The sequence below is a fragment of the Scyliorhinus canicula genome, chromosome 16 (assembly GCF_902713615.1).
Source record: "Scyliorhinus canicula chromosome 16, sScyCan1.1, whole genome shotgun sequence".
Taxonomy (NCBI): domain Eukaryota; kingdom Metazoa; phylum Chordata; class Chondrichthyes; order Carcharhiniformes; family Scyliorhinidae; genus Scyliorhinus; species Scyliorhinus canicula.
Window position 1 is genome coordinate 68,391,087 of NC_052161.1, and position 14,834 is coordinate 68,405,920.

Sequence of the window (14,834 nt, forward strand, 5' to 3'; positions counted from 1 at the left end):
CGTTATTTCTGGGAGGCTGTTATATGTCCCAATACTCAACTGTTCTCTGCATTTCTTTTTAAAGTGGCAAATTTAAATGTATTCTCTTGGATTCCCTTATTACTTTCACACCTGCTTTTGTTGTATTTTATAATTGACTCATAATTGCCAGTTCCAAGCAGTGAACTATCACCTGCGTAACACAACATCTGTTTTTATGCCTTGTTATGAGGACTGATAATTTCAGGCTCACTCTTCCAGGGCAAAGGATTTCTAAGCATAAATCAGTCGAACAGTGGCTGGAATTCCTGTACTTGGGCGCAAAAGTATCACGTTTGTGGCACAAAACAAACTTGGGAACAGCATCATCTTCATCTGACAGCGCCACAAATGAAGAGCAATGCTTTTCCCTCAAGGGACTTTCAAAGTGACACAATGGGAATATCCTTGTTCACTGGCCTTTCCACTTCTGATAGAATTGAATCATAACTTATGAAGGGAAGAAAGCCTTTGATTTATACGGTGTTCGTGATAGCTCAAAGCATTTTACAGCTAATGAAGTATCCGTGAAGCGTATTCACTCATGTAATGCTGGAACTACGCCAGCCAATTTGTGCACAGTGTTAGGATCCTGGACGTGAACCCAGTTATTTGCAATTTGCAAAACAGTGAGGAAAGGTGATTGTCCCATAGGAGTGGTAGCAATGACCAAGACTTATCTTTTATGTTAAAACAGATTTCAATTTAAACACAGAATCAACCACATTGACAACAGAGAAATAGCTTTACAGTTAACAGTTACAACAATTCTTAAGTGAAATAAGAAACTTCATCTTACTTCTTAAACCTATCACTATATTACAATTAAGCAAACTAATATAATTCAAATGCCACTCGCAATTAAAGTTACCAACGTGATTTTTTTACTTGCTATTCCCTGTGCAGGATCTTTGGAGAGAGAAACTTTCAGGACCAAAAATGAAACACCTCTGGTCAGAGGGTGGCACGGTGGCACAGTGGCAAGCACTGCTGCCTCACAGCTCCAGGGACCTGGTTTCAATTCCGGCCTTGGGTGACTGTCTATGTGGAGTTTGCACTTTCTCCCCATGTCTGCATGGGTTTCTTCCGGGTGCTCCGGTTTCCTTCCACAGTCCAAAGATGTGCAGGTTAGGTGGATTGGTTCCTTAATATCCAAAAGGTTAGATGGGGTTACTGGGTTATGGGGATAGGGTGGAGGCATGGGCTTGAGGAGTGCTCTTTCCAAGGGCTGGTACAGACTCGATGGGCCGAATGGTCTTCATCTGCACTGTAAATTCTATGATTCTATGATTAAAATACGAGGAAGAGCTACCTTTTTCAGATACACCTGGCTCCTCCCCTTAATTTCATCCTCTGTATCCAAAGCATAAGGCATTCTTTTGTCTCCTTCAAGAAGATGTCCCAGTTTAGCCAGGCCCAAACACAATACCCCTCATAAATTATTTACACCCCAGTTGTCCTTTAAATGTAAACAATATTCCATTACCTCACTAGCTGTAAACAAGTAAATGGATCTCAACTTTATTAACAGAACACTTCACCTGCAAAATCTATGATTATCTCACTTTTATGACATCTTAATCACAGCTTTAGTAGATATACTGTCTATATGCATCTTAACCAAGGTTGAAATAGCATTACTGCTAAAAAGTATGCAAAATATGACAATTTCTTACATTCATCACAACAGCTAGCTCCCACTTCGCTCAACACGTTGCAAATCTGTGGAATTCACTACCCCAGAGTGCGGAGGATACTGGGACTTCGCGTCAATTTACATAGAACATAGAACAGTACAGCACAGAACAGGCCCTTCGGCCCTCGATGTTGTGCCGAGCAATGATCACCCCACTTAAACTCACGTAACCCGTATACCCGTAACCCAACAATCCCCCATTAACCTTACACTACGGGCAATTTAGCATGGCCAATCCACCTAACCCACACATCTTTGGACTGTGGGAGGAAACCGGAGCACCCGGAGGAAACCCACGCACACACGGGGAGGACGTGCAGACTCCACACAGACAGTGACCCAGCCGGGAATCGAACCTGGGACCCTGGAGCTGTGAAGCATTGATGCTAACCACCATGCTACCGTGAGGCCCCGAAAGGAGAAAGACAGATTTTTAAATTTAGGTTGGAGGTTTATGGAGAATGGGCAGGATAGTGGAGTTTGAGGCTGCGTGGAGATTGGCTTTGATCATATTGAATGGCGGAGCAGGCTCAAGGGGCTGAATTGCCTGCTTCTGCTCTTAGTTCTTACGTTCTTATGTGATCATTTTTTAAAACAAATTCCAATTAAGGGGCATATTAGCATGGCCAATCCACCTACCCTGCATATTATTTGGGTTGTGGGAGTGAGATCCATGGGGAGAATGCACAAACCCGCCACAGAGAGTGACCCTGGGCTGGGACTGAACCCGAGTCCTCGGCGTGGTGAGGCAGCAGTGCTAACTACTGTGCTACCTTGCTTGTGGGATAATGACCAGAATATCAGTTCTATTGATGGATAAACATTGCCAGTGGAGAACACACAAGTATTCTTACTTTGAATAGCGCAATGGAATTATTTGTGATCCAAATTATTCTGATTGCTTTGTTGAGTACAGACACTTTAATACTAGATACCAGGCACACAGCGAGTGGCATTTGTGTCATCATCATGGTCACGGTTAGCACCAGAAAATAATGATCTTCAATGAAACATAATTCCTCCCACCTCCGGGCCCTCACATGTGGAGAGGAACTTTAATTTGAGGTACGTCACACTGGTGGCACAACTAGTTAGAAATGGATCAAATGGGTACCTTCAGGGTAACACTTAGCACAGCATGATGCACGATATTAGTTACTAGTGAAAATTATTGCTGATTTAATGACACAAAGTGCAGCTATTAGGTTTATAGGGATCTTCAGTAATTTGCATTCTTTACTCCCTGTTGAAACAAAAACAGAAACCCGTAGCAATAAAGCACAGCCTTACCCAAGGCAATCTCAAGTTAAATCACTTTTAATGAGCCCTTTTTTCAACAAAAAAAAACAGCCGCACAACAGGCACAGCACGTCTTGATTTTCTGATGTGATTAGTTTTCTTCAGTTAAATAATTATCAGAGGGCAAGTAAAAGATCACAATAACCCAATCACACAATTCTCTCTTGTTGAGCACTGCCCTGAAGGCAACCTGTGTCAGCAGTTTGGAAATACTTTAAATCAAAGAAGATCTTCGCAGCAGGCAAGGTTCTCGAGGTAGGAACAGGAGGGATTGTGTATTAGAAGACACGGAGGTGATTGAATGGTCAGCCTGTTAGTTCTGGTCAAATGACACTGGTTTAAATGCACATTAATCATTGAACAACTGTTGAGATTAACCGAGTTGTTAGCCGAGATATGGGCTTTGTCAAAATGGGGTCGGATCAGGAGAAATATCTGTTAGTACAAAGGAACTGTGTTTCGTTTGAATTAAATGATGGGAGAGGAGGGGGGGGGGGGGGGGTGAGGAATAGGAGTTTTAATAATAGATAAGCAGAATTTGGACAAATCCAGGGGAGGGAAGGAACATAAAATAATGAATAATCCCAGGCAGTGAGGAATCCAATCAAGTCTCTGTAAACACTGGGATGAAGATGCTGGAGTTAGAGAATTATGTAACAGCTGAAAAAATGTTGGAATACAGAAGCAGGCCTCATAGCAGGGGGTGGAAGTGAATTCAATATACAGGCAGATAGGGTGATTAGAAAGAATCGAAAAGACAGCAAGGGAGGAGTGGGAGCTGTATTTCTTCAAGATTATTCAGAAAGTAAGAAAATTGTATTTGGCATTCCAAAGAAGACGCATGAGCCAGGCTGACTTTAATTGCTGAAACACTAAGAGGAGACGACAATATAAGATTTAACAGCACAGAAACAGACCATTTAGTCCAATTGATCAATGCTGTTGTTTCCCCTCCCACCCTACTGCACCCTCACCCTATTTGTGTATTCTATTTCTTTATCGCATGCATTTATCCAACTACCCATTCAAGACATATATATTAACGACAAGCCTCTGGTACACACTGCTCAGGTAGAAAACATAACATAATATGAACATAATAATTAAGAGAAGTAGGCTTTTCAGCTTCTCGAGTCTGCTCCCTGATCAATAAAGTTATGGCCAATCTGATTGTGGCCTTAATTCCACTCTCCTGCCGGGATTAGAATAGTTAGGTGCTTGATGGCCGGCAGGGACGCTCTCTGCCGAAGGGCCTCTGTCCGTGCTGCAAAACTCTACATGACTCTAACCTTTGACTCCCTTGTCAATCAAAAATCGGTCCAACTCAGTCTTGAACGTATCCATTGATCCAGCCTCCACTGCTCTCTGGGGTAAAGAATTCCAAAGATAAACAACCCACTGAGAGAAGTAGTTCATCCTTATCTCCATCTTAAAAAGGAGACCCAGTATTTTTTAATTTCTCCCCCTGGTTCTAGATTGCCCTGTGAGGCGAAACATTCTCTCAGTATCTAGCCTGTCAAGCCCCCTCAGAGTCTTATATATTTTTAAAAGATCTTGCTGATTCTTCTAAACTCCAACGCGTACAGGCCAAATTCTCTCTCATGAGACGACACCTTCATTCCAGAACTCAACCGTTTCTGAACTTCTTCCAATGTTAGTATTTCCCGCCTTAAATAAGGAAACCAAAACTATACGTAGTGTTCTTGCTGTGGTCTCATCAAAACCCTCTACAAGTGTAGCACGACTTCCCTACTTTTATGCATCCCCCTTGCAATGAAGGCCAACATTCTACGTGCCTCCTTATAATAAAGGAATAAAGGGTTATGGTGTTCAGGCAGGAAAGTGGAGCTAAGTCCACAAAAGATCAGCCATGATCTCATTGTATGGAGGAACAGGCTCAAAGGGCCAGATGGCCTACTCCTGCTTCTTGTTCTTATGTTCTTAGGTTCTTATTATATGCCTTATCTTCCTAATTATTTCCTGTACAAAGACACCCAGCTCCCTCTGTACCATAGCAATCTGCGCCTCTTTCTGTTTAAATAGTATCACAGAATTGTCCCCCCCCCCCCCCCCCCCACCCCCACCCAAGGCTGAAAACCGTGGTTTTCACACAGTGGCGTTAACACCGATATCCCCTTTATCCTAAAGTGCCTCCTAACGGGTTCCAGACCTTCACTGTGGATTGCACCACTAGTCTCTCCTACCATCACCATAGCCTGCAGCCTGGACCCCGCTACAGGATCCTTCCTACATCCTAACCCATTCTGCTCCCTCTCCTTCCCACCACCGACTCACCTTCTCCACGTTCGGAACCCAATAATAATGCAGCAGGTTTAGCAAAGTCAACCTCCCCTTCTGCCTCTTGACCCTTGATATCTTCCCAACCCACACAAACTCTGAGATAATCGTGTCCAACGTCCGGAAAAAAGCCTTTGGTACAAAAATCAGAAGCGTCTGGAATATGAATAGAAACCTTGGCACAACGTTCATCTTCAACACTTGGACCCTCCCTGCCAGAGTCAGAATCAGCTTGTCCCACCTCTTCAGCTCTCCCTAACCTCCTCCGTCAGTTTTGTTAAATGCCATTTATTCAGTGCACCTACTCTCTCCTTTTTCTGAATCCTGAGATGTCTAAATATTTCTCGGGCTCCTTTGAATGGAAACCCTCCCTAGGTTGGCTCTCCAATCCAGCTTGTTCATCGGGAACACTTTTACTTTTCCCTACGTTCAACTTGTATCGTAAGAACGCCCTGAACTTCCCTAACAGACACAGAATCCTCCCGATGCTCTCCAGCGGGTCCGAAACGTACGGTAACAGCTCGTCCGTATACAGCAAGATCCGATGCTCCCTACTCCTCCGCGTAATCCCTTGCCATTCCGTTGAGGGCCATTGCCAGAGGCTCTATAGTTAGCGCGATCAGCAGCAGCGACAATGGTCACCCCTGCCTTATTCACCTGTGTAACCCAAAGTTTGGTGAGCCCATATCATTGGTCCATACACTCGCCACCCATGCCATGTATAATAGGCGCACTCATACCACAAACTTCAGCCCAACCTTAAACCTTCCCAGGAACTCAAACAAATACCGCCACTCCACCTGGTTAAATGCAGTCTCCGCATCCATAGACACCACTACCTCGATTTCCGACCTCTCAACAGAGTCATGATCACATTTAACAGCCTCCGTGTATTACTAGAGGGCTGCTTGCCCTTTATGAAGCCTGTCTGGTCCTCCACGACACAATCAGCCCGGGGCACAACCTTCCATCCTCCCCACCACCAGTTTAGCCAGCACTTTTACATCTGTTTTCAACGGTGATATGGGCCTGTACGACCCACATTCTAACAGGTCTTTCCCCTTCATTTTTATCAATGTGATCGTTGCCTGCGTCATTGTCTCCGGCAGCTCCCCCTTCTCCAATGCCTCACTAAATGCCCCCAAGAGATGTAGTGCCAGGTCCGTCGCAAACTCCATATAAAATTTCATAGATAACCATCGAGCCCCAGGACCTTTCCCGACTTCACCTTATACTGTCCAAGATATCCCTCGGCCCCAAAGGCTCCTCTGGTGCCTGCCTCTTCTCTTCCTCCAACTGTGGAAACTCCAGTTCATCTAAAAACTGCCCCATGTCCCCTTCTTCACCCCCTGGGTCTGCCTTGTACAGCTCCTTAAAGTATTCCCTAAATGTCTCATTTATTCTCCCCGGCTCCATGACCACCTCCCCTGTCTCAGTCCGTATCCTCAATATTTCCCTGGACACGGCCAGCCTCCGTAGTTGATGTGCTAGCAGTTGACATGCCCTGTACTCCTACTGCACGCCCCTTGCCCTACACAGCTGCCCCATCGTCAACCTATAAAATTGCCTCTGCAACTTTTTCTTCTCGCCAATCCCTCCCTCAAATACTCCTTATCTACTTTGACTAAGCTTTCGCTAAGAGCCCATACTCCTTCCTTTTCCTATCCACATGTGTCTTGAATGAGATAATCTCCCAATCTCCCCTCAGACCACCATCTTCAGTGCCTCCCAAAATGTGGCCGCCAATACCTTCCCGTTCTGGTTCAACTCTACATAATCTTTAATCACCGACCGCACCTTTCACAAAACCCTCTATCTGCCAACAGTCCTGAATCAAGCCTCCACCCCGGCCTCTGCTCCCATCCCGATCTAAGCTGAATCTCCAGCTAGTGGGGTGCATGGTCCAAAATTACTATCCCCGCATACTCTGCCCCCTCCATCCCCACCAACACCTCCTGGCTCACCACTAAAAGGTTGATTCTGGAGTACACCCTGTCCTGTAAACATGTAAGAAAAAGGAATACTCCCTTCCCCCTGGGTTCTTAAAGTGCCACAGGTCCATCATACCCATCTTTTCCATAAACCCTGCCAGCTCCTTTGCCATTCGTATCCTACTCATTGGCCTGGGGCTCAATCTAACTACCCTCGGCTCTAGAACACAATTAAAATCTCCTCCCATGATTAACTGGTGCATCGCCAAGTCCGATATCACTTCCAGCAACCTCCTCATAAAACCTACATTGTCCCAATTCGGTGCATATGCATTCACTAGTACCACTGGCATCCCCTCTAATACCCCACTCACCATCACGTATCTTCCACCCAGGTCCCTCACTTCTTTCGCATTTACAAACTCCATCTTCTTGCTCATGAAGGTGACCACCCCCGCGACTTTGAGTCAAACCCCGATTGGAATACCTGACCCACCCATCCCTTTCTCAACCTATCCTGGCCCTTCACGCAGAGGCGCGTTTCCGCAGAAGGACCATCTCCGCCTTTAAACTCCTGAGCTACGTGCAAACCTGAAATCTTTTCACCCGTCCATTGAGCCCTCACACATTCCATGTTATAAGTCATATCGGGGGCTTATGCCTCTATTCCACTCTACCATCTGCCATCTTCCCCTTTTGGCTCTGCCCGTTCTAATTGTACTGCGCCCATCCAAGATGGCCCCCTTCTCCGTCCCTGACCATGCTTCTTCTCCAACTCTGAGACGTCGCATATCCCTCCCTTATATTGTCAACAAATTTAGCTACATTTGGTTCCTTCGGGCAGCACGGTAGCACAGTGGTTAGCACTATTGCCTCTGTGTTAGAGATCTGAGTTCGATTCCGACCTCAGGTGTCTGTATGGAGTTTGGACATTCTTCCCATGTCTGTGTGGGTTTCCTCTGAGTGCTCCAGTTCCCTTCCACGATCCGAAGATGTGCAGAGTAGGTGGATTTGCCATGATAAATTGCCCCTCAGTGGGGTTATGGGGGTATGACCTCAGTAGGGTGCACTTTCAGAGGATCTGAGCAGACTTGATGGATTAAATGGCCTCCTTCGGCACTGTGGGGATTCTATGATTCATCAGTATAGATTGTAAATAGTGGAGGCACCATCTCTGATATTTGCGGTACTCCACTAAATACAGTTTAACAACCTCAAAATTACTCATTTGTTTTGCATTCACTAACCAGTCACCTATCTGTGCTAATATATTAGCCACTGCACCATGAATATGATGACAGCAATGACATAAAGACAATTTTGTCAGGAGTTCGATTTGGCCTTGTATAAATAAGATAAAATCCTGGAACTCCCCCCCCCCCCCAACAGCACTGTGGGTGTACCTACACCTCAGGGGCCACTGCAGTTCAGGAAGGCAGCTCACCACCACCTTCTTAGGGACAACTCGGGATGGACAATAAATGCTGGCCTAGCCAGCGACGCCTAGGTCCCATAAATGATTTTTTTTTTAAACTGGGAATGCCTAGATTGAAGTAAAATGACAATCAGAAACAGCAAATGTGCCTCAATATTGATTCCAAATGTTGTAGCTGTGGTGATATGCATCACTGTAAATACACAAGGGGTTAATGTAAAGACACTAGAGGGAGCACCAGACATAACACACATACATTCAACCAATAGGTCAGTAAGATAGGACACGACCAATGGGCATTCACGACACACACACACACAGGTGACACAACCACAGGAGGGCATTACACCAACCCATATAAAAGGACACATGATCTTCTATTCCCAGTGGAGACTCTCAGTGAGTACACAGGGTTGATTTGAAACACATCACGCCCACCACCTGGATTGTAGCAGATTGGTTCATCAGTCTGAGTAGCTATAGCAGGATTAACAGGAGAGTCGAATCCAATTAGGAGAACTGTTAACAGTTTAATAAATGTGTTAAAGCTATCTCCAAGTCTGAACCTTCCTTTGTCAGAGAGCACATCAAGGAAGCAGTTTATGCTACGTCAAGAGCATAACAAAACATGGTACCAGTAGGTAACTGTTTAAATCCATATAGTTACAACTCAGCGAACAGTGACAACCAGCAACGGCACCCAGACAAGATGATGTTTGGGATTCCGGTTCCACAGCAGCTCAGGTACCAAGGCAATCTCAGTGAAAACTGCCGTTGGTTCAGGCAGAGATTCGAGATCTACCTGGTAGCGTCCGATCTAGACGGATGCCGGATGCAGAGAAATAAAGCTTCTACTTAACATCGCGGGTCCAAGAGCAGCTGAAATCTTACAGACCTTCAAATACTCAAAGTGGCAAAACAAGAGCAATTTTCAGGCATTCCTGGAAAAATTCCAAGTATTCTGCGAGGAACGTACAAGAAAATGCAGTAAAAGAGGCGCCAAAACTCACCACGGGGCGAAGGTAGGATTTCCATTGAAGAAATCTGCAGTTTTGATTGGCGGCCATCTTGGAAAAGGTGCAGCACATGCGCAGTTGCACGAGAAGTGCACAGAACGAGAAGGTCCGTTTGCAAAATTGCAAAAAAGGCCCCAAGTAAAGGCACAGCAATATGCGCACGCACAATCGCTTCCTACGACCTACGTCACACGCGTCATGATGTCAGAGGCCCTGACCACGCCCACTTAAAGGGGAAATGTCCCAAAACGCGAAAAAAAAGTTTTAAAGTCGTAAAACCCGATTCTTTCACCTGGAACGACAGCACAATGCCTGAAATTTGACCAGTAGCTGAACGTAACCTCCGCAGAACCCTGCAACAAGCAGTTAGCACCGTCCAAAGAGATGATGCAGTCCTTGAAGACTATGACTCAGACCTTGAATTCTTCTTTGGACATCACAAGCCCACTGCCAGCTCCGACACAAAACATGATGATATGGTCTTGGAAGACAACGACTCAGATGAAGATTTCACTTTGGGAGGTGGCTACCCCAGTACCAAATCCGAACCACAACTAGACGTGTTGTACATCGAAGACCCCAACGACGTGTTCTTCGGATTTGAGGATCTTCAGCCTAGCAGAAATGACACCCCGACTCGTGAGTGCAGGATTATGCTGCAACCTGACACCAAGAGACAGAGAGCGGTACAAGCCCACAGAGAGTGACCTGCTGCCACACAGAGAGTGGGCCACGCACCACGAAGAGTCCCCAACTCCACACAGAGAGTGGTCCGCGCACCGCAAACAGTCCCCGCCTCCATACAGAGCGTGGTTCACGCACCACGAAGGGTCCCAGCCTCCACACAGAGAGCGTTGAAAGACTCCACAGAGAGAGAACTGCACATCTCCATAGAGAAAGTGACTCCAGTGTCACAAGCCTCCACAGCGAGCTCGTGGACAGCCTCTACGATAGAAGCAATGCAAAACTCGAGAGCGCAGTCCTTGCATGAACAAGACCATGAGGGTCGAGCAACCTCCTCTGAGCAACCAGCAGCAGACAATGCAAGTCTGCCACGCTCAAGTGAACAAGACTCTGACAGTCTACCCAGCTCAAGTGAACGACAAGACGACACTGAGGCTCTACCCACTGTATGTGAGACAAGTGACGACGGCATCCCACTTCCCATACCAGATGTGCAACGTGACAGACCTCAGCTAGTGTGTACAGAAGCATTCGACAATCACAGTGAGACTACTGGTGACTCCGGTGACACCACGTTACTTCAAACCTCATTCGCTCAAGCCTCTCACAAGCAAATGCATTCTGAATGTTTTGACTCTGGACGTGGAACATCAAGAAACCTCAGAAGATGCAAGTGAACCTGAAATGACTCCGGACGGGGAGCGGCAAGAAACCAAAGCTGATTTAGGTGAACCAGAAAGGGCTCCAGCCGGGGAGCATCGACAAGCCAAAACTGACTCAGGTGAAACAGACCAGACTCCAGACGGGGAGCATCGACAAGCCAAAGCTCATTCAAGTAAGCCGGACATGACTCCAGACGGGGAGCGCCGCAAGCTCGGTGATGGCACGCTCAAGGAAACAGAAGATGTCATAAAAGGACGCTGACACGAGTAACTGTGTGAAGGACTCGTTGATGTACCATCAATTGTACGCGAGGCGAGTGATTTACCGAAGTCCGGCTTTAATAGACTAGAACACAGCTCTGCAATCGTCTACAATGGAAAGGACGATCGTCAGGCGTCTGACCATTTATACCTCGTTAATAGAGGCGTGGTTAACTCAGCCTCTCGGCCAATCGGTCGAGAGGCACATGACCGACCAGGGCCAATGGTAAGCCGACGTTCTGGCCCAATGGCAGACAGGTATGCAGATCATATCACCACACTGGTATTATCCAGAATGTGGCGGTTGAGCGCAGCAAACATGACAACAAAACCAACCAACACAACAACAACATCAAAGACAATAACGAGAAGCGTACCAGCGGCAACAATGTTGACAGCGAGCATGACAAAAACAACAACAATGGAACAACGACTGGTACGACATGGTACAACTCTACAAATGAGGGACACGGTTACTGCTCAGCTCAGTACAATGACATACCTTGGCAGGATGACACAGATTGCATACATTGCTACCACAAGCATCGGAAGAAAAAAAGACTCCAAATCAGACAACAAAGTGATGTGACCACTTCTTGGTTCCTTACGCACAGGGACACTGACGGCGTTGACAAATCAACATCACCACCTCACCAACCAAACAAGAAAGACAGTCGATCACAATAATTAATGAATTTTGGACTCATGCATATTATTTGGACTTATTGTTTAATGATCACTGTTATCATGATTTGTGCAGAGCATCACTTATCTACCTGTTTTTGTTCAATTTTCTTTACCACTGTACAGAAAATATGTAACACAAATAAAGGGGGGATGTGGTGATATGCATCACTGTAAATACACAAGGGGTTAATGTAAATACACGTAGACTAGCTAAACACTAGAGGGAGCACCAGAGACATAACACGCAGACATTCAACCAATAGGTCAGTAAGATAGGACACAACCAATGAGCATTCCCGACACACACAGAGGTGACACTACCTCAGGAGGGCATTACACCAACCCATATAAAAGGACACAGCACACATGGTCTTCCTCTTTCCAGTGGAGACAGTCAGTGAGTACACAGGGTCGATTTGAAACACATCACACCCACCACCTGGATTGTAGTAGACTGGTTCGTCAGTCTGAATAGCTATAGCAAGATTAACAAGAGAGTCGAATCCAAGTAGGAGAATCGTTAATAGTTTAATAAATGTGTTAAAGCTATCTCCAAGTCTGAACCTTCCTTTGTCAGAGAGCACATCAAGGAAGCAGCTTATGCTACATCAAGAGCATAACAAAACAGTAGCCTCGGAAAGGGGTAGTTCACATGTAGACCTGTTTCCCATGAGTCAAAGGTTAGAATTCACAATAACAATCTTTTGGTCACTAGTAGTGTCATACCAACTTAAGTTAACATTGTCAGGTAACACCAAAGGCCTTGACAACTTCAAAGAAATAACGGACATGATAAACAATATTAACTGGAAAATAGTTCTGAAAGATGTGGAGTGGGATTCTCCACCTCGCGGCTCCAGTTTTCTCATGCAGCGCTGCCCCGCCGGCAGCGGAATTCTCCGTCCCACCATCCGGCCAATGTGGTTTCCCATTGTGGGCAGCCCCAGACAGGCGGGAAATTGCTGCTGGCGCAACGGAGAATCCCGCCAATGGATAAATCCAGCCCCTGGAGGGAAACCAAAAATGGGACTTGCTTAAAAGTATAGGATTGAATTTGGAACAAAATCAAAGCTGACTGAAGAAGCCCCCCTGTCGGATGATAGGGTAGTTAAGAAGGCATATTAGACACTTGACTTTATCAGTCATGGCACAAATTATAAAAGCAGGAAGGGTATGTTGGAGCTGTACAGGACGTTGGTTAGGCCACAACTAGAGTACTGTGTTCAGTTCTGGTCACCACACTAGAGGAAAGATGTGATTGCACTAGACGGGGTGCAGAGGAGATTCACCAGAATGTTGCCTGGGATGGTGCATCTGAGCTATGAAGGATAAACTAGGAAGGATAAGCTCGGGTTGTTTTCTTTGGAGTAGGAAAGGCTGAGGGGGGACCTGACTGAGGAGTAGAAGATTATGAGGGGCATGGACAGGGTGGATAGAAATCAGCTGTTCCCCTTAGTTGAAGGGCCAATAACAAGGGGGCATAATTTTAAGGTGAAAGGCAGGAGGTTTAGAGGGGATTTGAGTAAAAGCAAATTTCGCCCAGAGGTGGTGGGAATGTGGATTGCACTGCCTGGGAGGGTAGTAGAGGCAGCAAAACTTACAATCTTTAAAAAGTGCTTGGATAAGCACTTGAAATGTCAGAACATTCAAGGCTATGTGCCAAGTGCTGGGACGTGGGATTAGTGTAGATTAGAGCTGTTTTATTTTGGCGGTGCAGGTTTGATGGGCCAAAGGGCCTCTTCTGTGCTGGATGATTCTATGACAAGGTCAATTAAAATGGGAAATAAGAAAACATTAAAGAAATACTAGAGGTGTGAAAAGGAGCCAAGAAACAAAGGTTTTAAACAAATGATTCAAGAATTCTTCCAGCAGAGCGGTAAAAGATGGGGCATTGAATTCCAAATTAAAGTATCAAATTAATATTTTCTGGATATGCTGTAGACTATAGAGGGATTCTCTCGCCATGAAGAGGTCACTGGGTACTGTTGATGTTACACAAATAGGAGCTGGCAAATTTAATGCCTGTACTTAAAACTTGTTGAGCTTGACCCCAGGGTCGTGAGTCCAACATTAGAAACAAGCAAAATAATGAAGCTTTTCTGGGGGTGCTGCAGATTACTTCAAATTGTGCCTGGATTCAGAGGGTGTCCATTTTAAAAGGCCAAAGTACATTTCTTTATTCAAACTCCAGTGTTTCTGGGATAATCTGGCAGTAAGAGATACCCTTTTCCAGGGCAAGGTGGACCTCCCACTCTACTCTCAGGAGCAGAGGCAAAAACATTCTGGGCATTCACAACGCATGAGGAGAAAGTAAAACATATGGAAGATCACCACTTGCTGAATATACTTTCCAATCCTTAACATTTCATGTCTTATTAAACTAATTTAATTGAAAATGTCACCTGCTTTCATGAAAAAAAGTATGAGAAGGGCAAAATTCTACTTAGTGCACAAATTAGTTTTTCCAGCAGTTAGGGAGCAGCTATTATATTACAGATGGATAGCTTCTGTCTGTGATTGTAACAGCTCTAACCAGAGACCACTGCTGGATTGAGAGGTATAACTGTCTGGTTGGAGTTTGCTCCTGCCCAAGAGCTCTCCCACAGACATCACTGATACTCAGTCCCTGACTGGCTGAAAGCTACCTCAAAGTCTGGATTTCTGACCAATCAAAAAACAGATCACTAAAGTTTGGCCTTGTGCTAAGGTGACCTGTAAAAATCTATTTCTGAGCTAGTCATCAAAAGCAGGACACATGGTGAGGAAAATGGGACAAAAAAAATGCATCATTTCATTGACAAGGCCTTAAGATTTTTAAAAAATTAAGTTTCTAGACTTCTGGTGGCG